Source organism: Chlamydotis macqueenii, chromosome 4 (genome assembly GCF_036417535.1).
Source record: "Chlamydotis macqueenii isolate bChlMac1 chromosome 4, bChlMac1.mat, whole genome shotgun sequence".
NCBI lineage: Eukaryota > Metazoa > Chordata > Aves > Otidiformes > Otididae > Chlamydotis > Chlamydotis macqueenii.
Window position 1 is genome coordinate 12485894 of NC_141559.1, and position 12101 is coordinate 12497994.

Consider the following 12101-nt stretch of genomic DNA (forward strand, 5'->3'; position numbering starts at 1 on the left):
CAATCATTAACTTAAAACAAGCTTTGCTGACTCTTACTCAAAGGCATTGCTGAATCCAAGCCAAAGGAATTCAGACTGGCATTTCTCCATCTCCTCTGATCAGTGAACAGGGTGAAAGGACAATCCTGTTTCACTACGTCAAGTAGTACAGAGTTTCAGAGGACCGATGTGATCCATCCCAACACCTCTGTGGTGCAGCATGGGACATGTGACCTTCCTTTCTTGTGCTGCTGCAGGCTGAGGATGCTCAGAGAGAGGGGCGGAGGAGAGGGCGGGCATCTGGGACTGTGCTTCACTAGCTACTGTTAGCACAGCGAGATCCTGCCAACAACAACCGCCAACACTCCAGCAAGTCCACTTTTTTTTTTTTGTTTATCCCTCAAACAGGGCACAACATTGTGCTTAGACCATATACAACATGTGCTGTGTATGTGTGGAAGGGACTTCGTTCTCTTCTGGGAGAAACAGAAACCACAGTGGTCACATCAGCTCCCAGAGAAACAGCATTACCTAAGGGCACAGAAATACATCTGTGGGGAGAGCAGCTCTTTATCAAGTGAGGATTAACAGCAGAAGCCCTTGTCCCTCACAGTCATCCGGCTTTCCTCCAATGCCCTCTCTACTGCTTCTGGGTTTTCCAAAGGCTCTGCCTCCTATTCTTCCTTCAGCTGCTTTCCTCCTTTGTCAGTTCTACCATATGGTCCTAAACCTTGACAGGGAAGATCCACCTCCAGGTTGGAACAAGCCAAACATATGGAATGCTGTTTCAGAAGCAAGGAGCGAGAATCATCTTTAGATGATTAGTAACCCTCGTTACCGTTTTGTGTTCCTAGAGAAAGCTATTTGCAATGATCAACAAACTAACCTAACCAGCACATTTTGGGAAATAGAAAATCTAATCTCTACATATGAGCTTTTTTTTCTGTAACAACATCTGTAATTTTTTAATTCAAAACTAATTTGTCTATTATAAAAATCATCTTCGGTCAAATCCAAGCCAAGCAGTTGGTTTTTTTTTTTCAGAAAAGTAGTATTTTGAGTCAACTCCAGTTCTTTCAGTAGCCACTCGAGTTTCCTATACTGTCTCATGGGAAGTGGACTGGAGCTAGCTTTCCTTGTCTGACGTATCTCAAAAATGCTCCAATATCTTCCCTCCAGTTAAACCTCAAAAGTGAACTACAGAAGTAAATATATGAATGATACCTGACAGGATAAATGGAGTAAGGAGAGAGCCCAGCTTACTGGAAGTGATAAATATTTTATAAGAACAAAAGAATAATTATACTGGGACAGATAAAATGTTCATTTAGTATACATTTGTGGTTTTGCAGTGGTCAGTAGAAGAGGTAAGAAGATACAAGGTAATTAGAAGTTAACTGCTTCTTCTGACATATTGTCCCAGTTCCCAAAACTGTGCCATTTCTAGGACTTCCTGAGCTACAGATCGCATCAAAAGCACTGTAATATCAACTTTATGCTTCTTCAAATTAATATTTCAATCTTTTTAAATCCATCTATACTTCCAGCCTTCAGAACTTTCTGCACCGATGAGAGCTTCAATTTAATTATGCATAGTGTGAAGAAAGGTCTTCCTTGATTCATTTCAGAATTTTTATTTTAGCTTGGTATTGGGTGTCTTCCAGTCCTTTCATTGAGAAAGAGTGAATAATGATTCCCTAGCTACCATGCAAATCATGATTTTTCAAACTTGTACCATATCCCTCTCATTGCCTCTCCTGTCCATGTAGCCTCTCTTCCTGTGGAAATGGTCCGTATACTTGATATCCCCAGTTCTCATGTATCCCTCGACCTACAGTTCCCATAAATCTCTTCAAGCAGTTCAGGGGATGCAAAATGACACCAAATGAATTTTAAACAAAACATTTTAAAATTTCTAAGTAATACTGTTGATTCCCTTCCTATGCATTCTACACACTTTAGTTCAGTCCCACAGAGATATTAAAATAGTTACACAAATCTAATAATTTTTCTAGGAGTAAGAATTGCAATTTCAATCACTTTTATCAGAATTTTTCCTAAATGGAGTTGAGAAGTTTGTCCTTATACATATTTTTCTGATCCATATAGACATCAAGATTAAAGTTCAATTTGCAACAAAATTAAAATAATCTCCATAAGAAACTCTCTTAATTGAGACCCACATGTATCATTTTGGGTTTGTTTTTTTTTTTTCCAAGTTGAAATATTTTGCCACCATATCTGAAAGTCAAACTTACTGCAGGCAGATGTGAAACAGGCTTCCTTCTACAGCTGAATGAAGTGTAAGGCATGAAAACCAAAAAGAAATAAATTTGACGGGGTTTAATATTCTTTTTTAATAGAGTAGGTCACCTTGGGAAAACAAGGTAATGACCTGTAAGTCTAAACAAACTCAATTGATTGTAGTGGATTTGCACTCGTTGAACAGAGAAAAGAATTTACCATCTGATGTTTTCCTTTAAACAGTCCTTGTCTAAATGGCATGCTGAAGACAGATTTTTTTTTTTGAAACTTCTAACATTGTCAGACTAACACTTAGCAGTTACGCACACATGGTAGGGCAGAGAGATTTTGTTCTCCCAAAAAAAAAAAAAGTAACATCGCAAGCCAAAATGAAGTTGCTGAGATCTGGTGCTGAGGCATCAGGGCTGTAAGTCTTTCTCAGATACCATTACTAAGATAACAAAAATGCGTATGCTTATTTTCAAGCGCTGCGCCTAGAGAATACGCACAGCCCTGCTGTCATTCGAACAGCCTGCTTGCCTTCCCCGGAGATGGTTTTATATTCCAAGGCATCCCCCCACTCTCTCTCCACCAGTCGTAGTCGCTTGCCCCTTTCGCTCTGAAAATAAATCAATTTCATCTGCCGCCGTTCGATTTCTTTCTTCTCTCTGCCTCAGCCCCTCAGTCCCGCCCGCGCTTTGAAAGCCCCTTTCCACTGCACCATATGGCAGCTGAGAGAAGGGCAGAGCCGTGATCTAGCACGGAACAAAAGAGGCTGCGGTGTCAAAGAGCCTCATGAATGCATGAGACACATTCATGTATAGAGAAATGCCTCCAGCTCTGTCAGGGAGGACTAAAGGGAAGGCTGATCAGCCTGACATCGCTTTCGAGTGGAGAAAGGCAGCAGCTCTCTCCGCAGCTCATCCCCTCCTCCCTCCCCCTCTTTGGTTTCACGCCAAAATCCTATTAGATCTGTTAATGGCGTGAGACACAAAGTCAGAGTATGTGGCAGAACAAGAAATTAAATTGGGCCACCTTATTTACTCCCTATCACTGTTTTTGAGATAGAATCATGCTACTAAAAGAAAAGAAAAATAAGCCAGGCTTTAATAGCGTGCCTAAGAATAAATGAGCAAACCCTGTCCCCCAAAAAGAGGATTGTGCGCACTCCTGTACAGCGCCTATGGCGGCAGGTTTGCGGCAGAACTGTAGATTGTACACTTGCAGGGCGACCCTGAAGTACTGTTTAAAGTAGCTGTAGGGTTTATTTTGCTTTCTCAACTTTCTCCAGCTGCTGTTGATACAAACAAAGGACCTTGAGGTTGGAAAATTAACGAGACCTATTATCATGTGTGCACATCGAGCTCTTACAGAAGAACTACACTTAATTTTTGAACATGAGAGAAATGCAGACTGGCACTTAGAAAGCGTGCATTCCTTCGCCCTCCTCTCTCTCCTGTTCTGCTTCCTCTCCTTCTGTTTTGGTAGTGATTGGCATGTTTCATTCCACAGAAATATCTACTAAATACGTTCATGACCTTTATCCACAAAGTTAACAAAATGATAGAATATGCACATCTGAAATACATTTATGACAAACTTTTGTCACTGTTAAGGGACAAGAAAACCCACCACCCTTGTGCAGCAGAATGCAACAGCGCGGATTTTCTGAATAACTTTGTGACTGAACTTAAATGGGGCAAACGGTGCTGCTTTATTTCCATAAGAAGAAGCGCTAGTTAAACCGTTAAACTAGAACTGCCTTACTATTGCTGTCTCTTCCCCAGAAAGGCCTCAGAAATCACAAGCCCCTGTGTCGCTGGTATTATTTAAAGGAACCTGGGCAAGCTTCCCAATGCTGGTGTATGCAACCTTTACAAGTATTCAACAATAACAGTCCCCTATGAAATAAATCCATGAACACGTGTATAGTAACTCAGCAGTGGCATGGAAGTTTCAGGATGAACTTCTGTCAGTACTGTTGAATCATGTCCCTTCAATTGGTTCAAAAGATTTTACTGAATGCATGGTTTATGTAATTGTATAAAATATGTTTATAGTATCTCCCAAGTCTTCCTTCTTGGAATGCACTTAATGTAAAGCTACTGAACAGCATTATATATGTATGTATATATTAAAAGCATTATTTATAGGTTCATCATAAGTCACAGACAACTGAAAATGAGTTAGTCTCAAAAATAAACTACAATTAATTGAGAAATGTGAAAGTTCCACTAGAAATTACTGTGATGGTGTCTTTTTAAAATGAATTCTGCCATATATTGGAAAAAAACCTCTTGTAAACGCTGCTCAGGAATGTCTCTGAAATGGCTCTGCGGAGGTAAACTAGCGTTCACGACATTTGATAGACTTAATAAAACTTCAGTGCAGCCGGGGTTTCTTAAACGGTAACAGGCCAAATTTAAGCTCTCATCTGCGAGCGCGACTTGTGCCGGGTCCCTGCTGGGAGGGAGGGAGGGAGGCCGGGAACAATGATGCCATTCAGGCTGCCCCATTCAGCCCAGCCACATCTGTTTACATGGCCTGCACCCACCCCTGAAAAGGGTGGTCCTCCCACCTCCATTTTATCTCACATGGTCCTGAATGGCAAGCGGTCTGAAAGCTTTTCTGCTGGAAACCTGCAGTTTCAAATTTATTTTATGAGACCAGAGTTGAAAGACAGAGTAACAATAACGTTTGCACATTTCTGTAGTCTGGTTTGGATTTTATTGTAATCTGAGAACAACTGTAAAATGGTCCCCAAGCCACCCAGTTTCAAAATAAGTCTAGCACATAGGGTATTGACACTGAACTTGTGGGACTGAATTTTGCCCTTAGTTTGTCAGTTACATATGTTTTTAAGGAGTTTTTCCTGTAAAAATAATTTGACAGCTCAAATATTTTTGAAACAACACTGACAGCACTCAAAGAAAGACTAGAAAGTATGCTTTACCAAAAAGCATTTTTGCCTTACATAGAGTCCATAGCTTCACTAAATAGTTTGTGCAGAAATACCATGACTACAGTAAATTTCAATCTGTTTAAATACCAGTTCTGCAGCTTTCAGACTGAGGATCACTTTGCAGAGCAGATACTTCACAGAAAGCAACATATTTAAGGAATTTTAAAATGGCTGAAGACCAACCTCGTTGCTTTTATTTGAATTGAAACTTCAACTGATAGTAAAATGGTGCGTGTCCTTCAGAGAGGCAGAAATCCATGATAACCAGAGAAAGCAGGAGATGCTCAAAGCTCTTCAAGTCTACGGTTGACAACTCTCAGTGACCCAGTGCGTGACGAGTAGCAATATATAAACATAAAGCAAACTTTGTGAATTCAATGTCAGCACAATTTGTCTCCATTGATCCACTGCATTCAATGAACTTAGAGAAGTTTTGCCCAAATAAGAAATGCAGGCTCATATGCCTGCCAAAGCCATCACAGTAATTGTACCGTAAAACTGCTAAGTCTGCAAGTGTGCTGAAATTCACGTTGTAACTGACATGATGGTATCATAATACGTTGGACATATAATAAAAAATCCTGCAAGTTCCAAGGGAGATTGCAAAGATAAATTCTCCAAGAAAAAACAAGATAGTCTGCTACTTATGAAGTATTAAATGACAGAAAATGAGACAGGGACAGAATGTGAAAATCCTTAAAAAGAGACTCAGGGGAAGATTACTGAGATAAGAATTCTTATTCTCAGGTGGATTATTGTGTACTTGTGTAGTGCTTGGTGATTTGCTGTGCAGACCTTGTTGAACAGGCAGTTCCATCTGTGCCTCTCTGCTTCAAGATGCTGAACAGTATTCAAGATTAGCTCATACTATGTTATTTATTTTCCTGATTATTTTCTTCTAGGTTCATTAGTTATCCTGATTCTGGTAAGACCTTATAAGTAAGAGGATCTGAGAAAAAAATTACCTATTCAGTATTGAACTTGCTCAGTGATGGCTGTCACATTGTTTTGAACTTCTCTTCCATGAAGATATTTAAACTAATGATTTCTTTAGGCACAAAGCAATAATTTATTGAATGGTCCTGGCAGAACCAAGGACTATTGTTTAAGTTGAGCATTCTCCTCTTCTGTTTTTGTTTAATATAAATATAAATGTAAATGGGGTGGTCTAAATATAAATGAGCAAAGGATAGAGAAATCCCCTTCCTTGTTCTTCGTGTTCCTATATAGCACAAGAAAAGAGAAGCTCCTTGACTCTAGAGAATGGGCACTGTGGTTAAGTAAGAAGGGACTCTCAAAGGGCCCTAGGGTTGCAGAGGTTGCCAGCCTGTGCCCATTTCAAACCAATGTTTGTCTGCTTCATAATCTGCAACCACACCACCTACATCATTGGAAGTAAAGAAAGAGGGCAACGAATGGCACCAAGCCATAAACTGAACCACAGCAGTTTGTGACTTAATACAGTCAATATAGATCTACATCCCAAACTTCATCCTTCACATGCACCATTGTACCCAAACATGACAGCATAGTTGGTGGATAAGCACTGTTATCTGAGATACATCATTCAGGAGAATAACAGTATGTACTAGGTCAGACAAAAAAAACAAAACAAAACAAAACATACAGAGTGAAATTACAGGCAATATGAATCTAATGTGAATGTAGGAATTTCTTAGGGTCATTACATCCTTACCGTAATGACATCCTTGAGGATAACCTCCTCTCTGTTCAAGACTGAAAAAGCTTTGCCAGTGACATAAGTGGGGCCAATATATTACCTTGAAAGGTCAAGATTTACAAAAGAAACTTTGATATAACATTAAGAGCTTGCCTGGATATATAAGAAAATAAATATTTTAGCATCTGAAATATAAATCATGCACTCTGCTGCAGCTGGCTGGAAAAGTAGGCATCAGAAGGCAAGTAACTGAGAAAAAAAAAAGCATCGAATTTTATCAAAGCTGTGGCATAAAATCAGGTCATTAAACTCAACTAGCTTTTTCTTCTTCTTCTGCATTTATCTTGCATAGAGGCTAAAATGTTACTTCTATTCAAGAAAAGCGAGAAAGTAATTTATGTGTATAGCTAAAAGTTAGCAGGGTATGACCAGCTGAAAATTCAAGCTAGGCATATGCTTTTGAATTAAAGCAGCACCACACAAGAATAAATGGTACAGTATTCTGGGTTAGATTTATAGACAGGCTTCAATGGCTTTTTGCCTCACCCTTTTTTCCCCTCCTCTCTTTAGTATTTTTAAAACTATAATTAGTATTGTTAATTTACATGTAGAATGCAATTGATGGATTTGGTTATTCATTTTCATGCTGTTGAAACATAGCCTATAGCCCTCACGACCAGGATTTAAGTCCTTTATTTATCTACTAAGCAAGCACTACAATTATAGGGGAAAATATTACCCCTCAACACCTTTTACCCCCCATTTCCTCATATGGTGACTTAAAAAGTTTTCTTAAGCAGTATGTAGTTTACCAAGATTTCCTAAAAGATTTTCACTTACTAACAGTCATGATCATAGTTTAATGTTATATGCTTGTGTTCCCCTCAGAAAATAATATGACCAGAAGCAAACTTCAGCAAAAAGTCTCTGACAGAGCTCTCTGTGTACTGAAAATTAAGAATCAGATCCCCTCTGCGTGTTCACAGATTTATGGTTTACATCTAACCCTTTCCTCCTCATTGGAATAAACAAATGTGAGATTTGTAACAGTTTCTAAACTGCACTGCTTTAATTTCAGAATGGTGTTTCTTCTCAAAATTTACAAAACTAATATAAACATAATGATACCTTTTGAAAGGGCTTAAAGATAAACCAAGACTTTTCAAAGAGAAGATTTCAATTTAACCCAAATGAATGTTTTTCTTTTCATCAACAAGGAAATATTCACACAGCCCCAGCATATAATTCTTCTTACAGAGATAACATTACCAGGTAGTGACAATTTTTACCATGCTGCCTGTTGTCGATAAAGGCACTTTAAGCTGTGTCTGTCTGGATGCTTATGTTACTTACTTGAACATTTGAACCTGTTGCTTGAAGAGGAAGGGACAGAGGAGGAAAGTGAAAGGACTGTGTAGCATTGCTAATCCCTTGAGCCATCTGGTGACTCGAGGCCATGCTTTAGATTACGCTTATATTGAAAACCTATTCCCTTCATTCAGTTCCCTTCCCTGTGCCAATTTGTCATTGGGTTTTTTGCTGCGTTAGGATTTCTTGCTGTTAATCATGGTGAGAATCAATTGTCTTTTCGTGCCACAGTAAATATTCACGCTGGAAGGAGATTATTTTTTACTCATTTCTTTCCCCCTCGAATACTTGCAGCGATTTATAAGAGTTGTCGATACATTTTCACCAAACTAAGCTGAAAACCAGGGTAAGTTTGCCTTTAGCAAAGAGGAAAATAACTAAATCCATTAGTATTTCTATGTAATCTGGAAGAGTTTTCCCAGATGACAGATACACCAAAATGTCCATGTTATGGAGGGTTTGAAAGAGCTGTACCTAGATATCACCTTATAATTCAGCTATTAGAGGTGGCATTTGCATGTTTGATTATCTAAGAACCAATCTGTACCTACACTTGTAGGCCACAAGTCTCTCAAACCTGCTAAACTTGCATCCATACCAAGACAGCACACTGCACATTAAGCTTGACCAAAAAGGCTGATGATTTTCTAGAGTGTACATGAATTTTTATCTATTAACACGTGCAGTTCTATATGCAGCCAAATCAGTCGTGTCTCTGCCATGAAGCAGCAGTGAGACTTCACAGCTATTTGACTTCATTAGCTTTCCTACACGCTTGACAAAATTATTCTTCAGGACTTTGCCGTTAACTTTCAATAATGTGCAGTCTTTCCCACTATTTCTGGTTCCACACATAAGATTATTTTTTATATTGTGTTCCCTGAGGTAGCTGCAAAGTGATTCTGTCATAAATGTGCTGGTTCTGTGCACTCTAAGTGAAATCATGTTCTGCTGCATGCTCTTGCCATATATTAATTAATTCTTTGCAGTCCTTTTCTGGCTAGATAGCAGATCTGATTGTGAACTTTCTTTCTCAGATAACCTTCTTTGGTTAGATCTATTTTTGAATAGCAAAATGAGAAGAGAAAATTGTAAAGCATAGCAAAGGTATGAAAAAAGAGAACAAAACATCTGAGAAATTAGCAGACTCTGAAAGACCTCTGGAAGTTTGGAGGCTGAGTAATTTTTAAAAAGTGACCCAAGGAAGTCAATAGCTGTTTGGGAAGGATACTTGAGATTTTAAACATTTGTTGAAGGTTAACCCCAGCAGGGAGCTAAGCCCCACGCAGCCGCTCACTCACTCCCCTGCAGTGGGATGGGGGAGAGGAATGGGAAGGGCAAAAAGGAAAAAGCTCATGGGTCAAGGTAAACACACTTCAGCAGGGACAGCAAAAGCTATCTACACAAGTAAAGCAAAGTAAGGAATTTGTTCAGTACTTCACATGGGCAGGCAGATGTTCAGCCATTTTCATTATGCATAACAGCTATCTGGGAAGACAGACTCCATCACTCCAAACATCCTTCCCTTCCTTGCTATTCCCCCAGCTTCATATGCTCACCCTGACACCATATGGTGTGGGATCTCCCTTTGGTCAGTCGGGGTCAGCTGTCCCAGCTGTGTCCCCTCCCAACTCCTTGTGCACCCCCAGCCTGCTCACTGGTGGGGTGGTGTGAGAGGCAGAAAAGGCCTTGACTCTGTCAGCACTGCTCAGCAATAGCTAAAACATCAGTGTGTTATCAGTTTTGGTTACAAGTCCAACACATAGCACCATAAAAGCTGCTATCAAGAAAGTCAGCTCTACCCCAGCCAAAAACCAGTGCACCATCGTTTCTGTTTCTGATCATCGAACCTCATTCACACACAGCCTGGCTAGAAAGGTGAAGCCACGCAGCTCTGACTCTCCATCACATGCATGTGATACAGAGACTCTGTTCTAAAGTTCTGGTTCAATCTTTCAGGTCTGAGATAATCAGTGCATCAAGTTTCAGCTTACAAGACAGAAGGGTTCACCATTCTGGCATAAAAGGGAAAACAAAGGATAAGTGATATGATTAAAAATTAAAAATAACAAGTTAAAATAAACAAACCGTTACTGACTGAGAACATCCCACTGCCTGGCCAACAACAGTGCCTTGTAACATATTAGTTGGAAGTAACAGCCTGAAATAAACACACTTTGTGCTGGTTGCTATTTATTAACACAAAAACCTGCAAACTAGAAATTATTATTAAACAGTTTGTATAGCAATACCTCCAAAAGGCACTAATGAAAGTAGCACGTTGTTGTGGCAAAGGCTGTAGGAACATGCAGTTAGACACAGATGGGATCAACAAAGCTTTTGGGCTCTAATGTACTAATTGGACTCAATGATCCTTAATTATAAATTAGGATTCAATATTATTATGTCTGGCCTGCACCAAAGCAAGGCCCACTCAACGAGGGTCCTCTTGTACATCCAGCTGTAGTATTTATTAAGATTTTTTTCTAGTTCCTACTCTAATCACTACAAAAACAAATTCCCATTAAACTAGGGTGACACAAGTCTGAGCTAAAGAACAGGATGGCCACTGGAACAAATAATGAATTAATTAAATTTCTACTAATTTATCTGGTATAGCTATGCTGTGTCAAAAATTGCCTTTACATCATAAAAAGTAAAATCCTGAGATCATCTCTATTGTCAACTGTAAAAGTGAAACAAACTCCTGAAAAAGGTGGAGGAGGATAAGAAATATATTTCTACCATCAGTATTTCCAGCATCCAAGAGCAAAATAGAATTGAACAATTATAAGGTTAAGATTATTGGATAACGAGAAATAAAAAATGCTCACTTTATAAGGCATAAATGAGCCAATAATTGACAGAAGCTGAAAAACCCTTCTTGATGGCTGGTTATTCGGCTGTGGATTCTGCTGCTCAGTCCTCTGAAGCATCTGGTACTGGCCATTACCAGAGATCAAATAGAGGACCAGATGGTCTGTTGGTTTCACTCAGTACAATGGTATGACCGCTGAAATGTAAAAGCTCTTCACAGAACCAGAAGGAGAGCATTTACCTCTGAATGCCTAAGCTCTTTTAGAAAAAAAAAAAAGAAAAAAAGAGGAAGGGAAGGGAAAAAAAAAAAGAAAAAAAAAAAAAGACTCCTCATACCTCTGTGAATCCAAGAAAACAGCAACCCCATTTACCTCAGTGACACTTTGGTGCAGAAGTAGTCAAATTACTTGGCAACTTTTCTCACTAAGGAGGATCTGGCCTTAGCAAGGCTTTGTGGCTTCAGGCTTATATTATCATAAAATACTATACTGAGGATGATTTAGAAGCTCAAGCTGAAGCAAGAACTAGGTGGTGCAGCCTAGCAGAACAGGAGTGTATCAACCCCTCTAGGGCTGTGCTGGATTCCTATGTCCTAATTCAAGGTGTGCGTAATTTAAGAGCACTGCGTATGGTCTTGTGAGTTTGCTTCATACCAGAGGGCTAAAAGACTAGTAGAAGTTAGATGGCTGAAGAAGTCTTACTCAAGAGGGGAAAAAAAAATTGGCATCTTAGAGAAAGGAAGTATGGGGAGCCTCAAAAAGTGCTGAGCATGTGGTACTGTGTCCTCTTTGTTGGCTTCCAGAGTCTTTCCGATGTTCTAGGTATGTGGGCTCATCATTTTCATTCTCCTTCCTAAAAGTGTAGTTACAATCAAAAATATGGACTTGATAGAAGCAGAATAGCTGAAGTTAAGTAAAGTAGCCTCATATTTGGGCTTGCTTTGTGATAATGACCCCCCCAAACAGCATTTCTTCCTCTCTTCTTCTAATGTCTCTGTAAAGGTAGTTCTCAAGGAACCTGGTCATGAAAGTGCCACCCACCTTAGCAGCA